Source organism: Octodon degus, unplaced genomic scaffold (assembly GCF_000260255.1).
Source record: "Octodon degus isolate 3935 unplaced genomic scaffold, OctDeg1.0 scaffold00040, whole genome shotgun sequence".
NCBI lineage: Eukaryota > Metazoa > Chordata > Mammalia > Rodentia > Octodontidae > Octodon > Octodon degus.
The window spans coordinates 10,241,720-10,247,887 of NW_004524616.1; positions in this window are offsets into that span (position 1 = coordinate 10,241,720).

Sequence of the window (6,168 nt, forward strand, 5' to 3'; positions counted from 1 at the left end):
GGCCGTTGTTTACTTTATGTCAGCTAACAGACGGATCAGACTCCAAAAGTGTTGTTCTTTCAAAGTAAAACCAAATAATGCTTTAATATTAAATCTTCCAATGTAATCTTCTAGTTTGATATTCATCACCAAACCCTACAATTATTTCTTTCAACAGAAATCCTACACACCAGCTCATTACCAGCAGAATCTTGATTACTGTTCCTTCGTGACCATTCATAATAATGGCATGCCTCTGCTCAGGTCATCACCCTTGCATGCAGTGCCTAAGAACTGTATAACTGTGGAACCGGTGGGAACTGGAAATTGTCTACCCTGACTCTTTGTTTGATAAAACAGAGACCTGGAACTCATGAAGTAAATTTCTGATAGAGCCCAGAACCCAGATCTGCTACTTTCTGGTCCTGTGCTTTTGCCATCACATCATTCATTGTTTTCTTTTTCTTTTTTAAGGAAGAGTCTACAGGGTGTTCAAGGTCTCACTACTAGATCAGACTTATAGTGATTCTCCTGTTTACAGCCTCCCAAATTCTGGGATTGCAGGTTCACGCCACCAAGCCCAGTCTTGCCGTCTCAGCATGTGCTCCAGGGATTGAACCCCTGGCCCCTGCACCTGCCTCGCAGGCACTTTAATCTGCTGAGCTATTTGGCCGGCCCTCATTTTTTTTCTTATGTTCTTATTTTGCATATTGAAATTCTACCTGTTGATTAATATTTGAGTTAAGTGGTACCTGATGTTCAACCAGCAGCAAGTCATGGTTCAGTCTGCTTGCTGTCCCACATGCCATCAGTAGCCTGCTGGATGTGTATGATTCTCAGCTCTTTTCTAGGTTTTTCACAGGTGGAAGATAATGAAGCCCTCAGACACAGTATACATCCAGTGAAATTGTTTTCATATAGTAAACTTTCTATACATGTGTGTGAAATAAATTATTGATAAAAATGTAATAATCTGTAGTCTTTATCATTGAAACTATAAGAAAATGGATGTATAAAACACTAAAAAGGATCCACTGGGATGTTATTTGTTTTTATCTCCTTGAAGAAAAGCTTCCTTATGTATTGTGAGGTGTGTTATTGATTTTTTGAAAAATGATCATATCTGCTCTTTTCATGTGTTGCCTTCAACAAGAAGCAGGGAATTAATGATTATACTAGAGACCAAGATATTAGGAATTTAAAGATTAAGCTTGGAAATCCATGTATCTCTCTAAAGTATGAGGAGTGCCAGTTCCGCTGAGTACAGAAAGATTTCCAGCCAGATGAATTAAATGGAAAAAGAGTTGGTTATATTTTTCTTAGTGGATGTTTAAATGTAAAACAAGCCATCTGCCCAATTCTTCTGTTCTACTGTGTTTATTAAGTAAATGTTTATTATACAAAAATCCATTTCTAACTGTAGGAGAGAGAAGAGCAAGAATTTCATATTTTTGTATATGGGATTAATTTAGAGGACAAAATCCTGAATATATTTCTATTTTTAAATATGTTATTTATGTAGGACTGAACGAAAGGTTAAAAACTAAAACTTAGTCCCAAATTAAAATTCTTCCTAAGAAAAATCCCCACAAATGAAAAAACAAATTTCTTTCGCAGAGGGCATACTAGTAATTTTTAAAATGAAAAAAGATGGGCAGCAAGAAATAATAAGTAGTAAGGATCTCCATGTTTTTGACATTAAGAGTCACTCCAGGGATGTTTATTACAGACAATGCTTAGTGACCATGGGGATAAATAAATATTTAGACACAAATTTACTTCTATTATGCAACAAATACTAAATACTGTCATATATGTCAGCATGCCGGTAGGATATATAAAGGTAATTAAAGATCATTATAAGTATAAAGTTAATAAAAGGTTATTAAATTACTGGTTAATGAAATATTATTAAATTACTGTACTCAGCCAGAAATTTCAGACGGTACAGATACTATTCATAGATCCGCTCATCTGATTATCAATCCCTCCTGAGTTATGGACTTTAGCACTGATCCTTGAAAAGGGTCTCAATCATAAGACAAACTTTCTCTTTTCATCATTTAGCTCATTTAATTAGTTTCCCAAGGGATTACGGTTTTCATTTAGCCTGAGTTCAAGAACTTTATTCAAAATCCCTTTTAAAAACATTTCAAGAAGTTCTGGACTTTGGCAAATTCTAGATGTAAAGGCTTCATTCAAAACATTTACATATTTCAATAATATTTACTATGTGCTATATTTTACTGAGTTCTCTGAAATTATTTAAAATTATCTGCACTGAAGAAAAAAAAGGATAACAACTTAGTATCTATAGGACAAATTGAAATATAAATCAAATGTAAAGACATCTGGAACAAAATTTTGTCCAACTGTGATTTTCTTCAGAAATATTGCCAGTCGGACTGGCCAAGTAGTTCAGCAGGTTAAAGTGCCTGCAAGCAGGCGCAGAAGCCGGGAGTTGGATCTCTATCCCTGCAGTGTCGGCCCCACCCCCAAGGTGTGCTGAGATGGCAACTGAGACTGGTGTGGTGGTTAGCTCCTGTAATCCCAGCACTTGGGAGGCTATGAACAGTCAGAGCACTACAAGTCTGATCTAGTAGTGAGAACCTGAATACCCTGTAGTCTCTTACCTAAAATACAAAAAGAAAAGAAAAAAAAAATATATATATATATATATATATATTGCCAGTCAGTAGTTGGAAGCTGAACTTTTTCTACTTCCAGCTACGATGTATATTCCTTAAGGAGTGCTTTATTCTTTGTCTCTGTGAAACCTGACACATTTTAAGCACTCAGTAGTGTACATTGATGAATGAATGAATGAATGAATGAATGAATGAACAAATGAATGACTTAGTGAAAAATGCAGCCTTATAGTATTTGGAACAGTTTTACTTCTTAAACTTAAGTAGGCCAAAAAGGTTAACAAAGGGAGGAAATGACTCAGTAAAGTAGAACCACCCAAGGAAACAAGCAGGTGTTTCCTTTAGCCCAAGGGGAGGGCACAACTTGACAAAATGTTATGGTTTAGGTATTAAGTACCCTTTAAAGGCTCATATGTTGAAGGTGTGGTATTATTAGAAAGTGGTTGAACTTTTAAGAGGTGAGATCTAGTTAGAGAAGCTAGGTCAAAGCTGCCTTTGAAGGGAACATTGGGACCTCGGACTCCTTTCTCTCCATTTGCTTCTTGGCTGAAAAGAGTTGAACAGGCTGCCCTTGCTTCAGGTTCTCACTGTTGCATACTGTGCTACCCCAGGCTTAAAGTGATGGTTAAGTGACCACGAACTGAAACCTCCGCAAGCAGGACCCAAAAGAAGTCTTTTTATCTGATGAACTGATTTTCTCAGGAATTTTTTGAAAGTGAACCTTGTGAAGAGACAATCTGGAGGGGGATGGCTGCAGGCTGACCCCAGGGCTGCTCCTCAAGGCCTGCCAGTGACACCCGTAGGACACACTCCTTGGGGATACTTCCACAGATGCAGCCTGCGTGGCAACTTCACCACACACACTGTAGCCAACAACCTGACACCAGAGAAATCAATCCAATGTCCGGACAGAACTATCCGGTTCCAAAGAGTCAACAGGACTTATTGCCAAGATTCCTCTGCAAAAGTTAGAGGACATATCATTCTTACGTTTTGCCGGCCCTGGTGAGAGATTTAAATAAACACATAGTTTCATTCCGAAACTCACTAGCTGGGGATTCTTTGAAACTTCAGTTGCGCAGCACTCAGAACAGCATGACCTCCAGGAAAACTCAGGCTCGGAACTCTTCGAGGAGGGTAATCATAAAATTAATGCTTTCTCTATTTAAAACTGATTTAAAACTAAAAATAGCTGCAAAGGTCCTCTACTTGTCTTAGCTGGGAGAGATAGGCTGGCAAGGAACAGGTTCATATTGCTAAAGAATACCTACACGTACATCCAGCAGGGATTTAGCACTGACCATGTCACTTAGGGACTATGAAGGGGTGCTGTCACCTGTGCAATATATCTTACTTTATCAATAAAATGTCTGATTAATTTAACTTTGTGGGAATGAAAACAGAAATTGATCATTTTCAAATATTCACGGTTTGGCATTTACTATTATGCAGTTAAAAGAACACTGATTTATGTGCTGAAAAGTCTCTTTATATTATTTTCATTTTGTGGGAGACATAAGGAATTTAATTGACTTTACCAAGGTCATCAGCAAAGCAATGATGAAACCTGAGAGTGAATCCTTTCCACTTCCAAATATTTTGAAAGTTGGCTTATGTTTAAAAAAAAAAAAAAAAGCACGATAAAAGAGCACTTCTGGGAATAAGAGAAACCTTGTCTCTCAGTGCCTAGAGGTCTGTGCGAGTTCCAAAGATAAAGCTTTTATTTTAGCCACAGAGCACACAGTAATCTTCATTTTAACTGGCCATTTTCCTTATTATATTCTGAATTTGGAAAAAATAAGTGGAATAATCACAAATATACAGTTTATAGAACTTGTCCTTATGTGTCTGATTTTTAATGGCCAGGTTTTGTGGCTTTGGCAGGCATTTCAATAGCCTCGTGTTTCAGTGAGGTCTGCGTGGAAACGCTATCTCCTGAATTATAACATTTATTGGGCCAGTATTTGTTGAAAGCTTATTAGTCAGGTAGTTGTTATTCTCATTTTCTTACTTAATTCTTTAATAAAAAGAAAAAGACTTCCTGGGGAGATGCTACTCTATCATCCTCATCTTATAGATAATGAAACAAAGACATAAAAAGTTGACTCATTTTCCCAAGGTCACAGGAGTAGTAAAGGTTGGCAGATAAGTATAAACATGCTGAATAGTTATCATAATGATAACAGTACTAAATAAATCTCATATCCTTGTCAAAGGCTACTCATTAACCAGTCAAATCTCTTTTTCATACTAGTTTCTTTTTTTTTTAATGTATTTTTGGGTTCTTTTTGTACAGGATCTCAGTAGGCAGCTCGGACTCGTAGTGAGGCTCCTGTTTTCATCCTCCCCAGCGCTGGGGTTACAGGTGTGCCACCGTGCCAGGACTTAGTTGATGGCTCAGCACATCTGGAGGTGGGGCCCATGTGGCATGTGGTGCCGGAGATCAAACCCCGGCCCCTGTGCTTGCCTAACCAGGAACTTAGTCCACTGAGATACCTTGCTGGCCTTCATGCCAATTTCTTAAATACAGCAAAATTAAGCAATGACAAAAATTGCAAAAGACTATTGATTCCATTTAATATTTATAGAATACCTTATTTCTAAAATTTTTCTCTACTTGTTTGATTCTTGGTGCTACTACATAGCTAAAGAAGCATTTGTAACAAATTGAATTCAAATTCTCTCTTTGCTTTACCTGGGCCAGGTGACCTAGGGCATGTTGTTTAATTTCTTCAAATCCTTTTCATATTGGTATTGATCAGTTCCCCCAATTTTTAGCTATAAATGTTTTGTTAAGAAGTAAAAAGGGAATTAATCCAAACTTTTTTCCATTTGAAAATGTTAAAAAGGAGGCCCAGAGAAATAAGTTTATCAAAAAGCCTTCCCAGATAGCTCTGTGAGGAGCTAGAAAACAGATCTATGGAGCCAGAGTCTCAGGTGTGCGCTCTGTTACTCCCCTGTGCTATATCAGACTGATTAAGATATGACTGATAATCTCTGCCAGCAGGAGTTTTCTCCAGGTAGATGTGGGATGATTATTTTTATCTGTGGTTTAACAAGAATTGCAGCGCAGGGTAGGGAGTTGGTTTCAAAACCAAGCTAATGTGGTGAGAGTCCCTTCTGGTCGTGTGTGTCATCCCACTTGCCAATTTGAATCCATGACATTTTAGCTGAGATTTGGAAGCCGCACAAATGTCACTTTGGTGGCTTCCTGTCTCTTGCTGCTTCACTGCTTGGCTTTGCGTCACAGGTGTCTCCTTGGCACATCTTCAGGGAGCTTCCCATGGGGAGTCGTTATTTACAGCTACTGCTGCCAACTGACTCCTCAAACACATCGAGATCTCTTCAGCAAGGCCCAGGGTCATTCTGTGGCTCTGATACTTTCAAAATGCAACCATTAATGTGAGTAAATAGCCAACTTAGAGAAAACACAAATGGAATACTTCGGATATGACACAGAAGAATTGGGTTCTAAAGAACCTAGACTAATGCAGCAGGTGGAGTATAATGAAAATTTAAAAGGCTGACTTTAAGTTCTTGG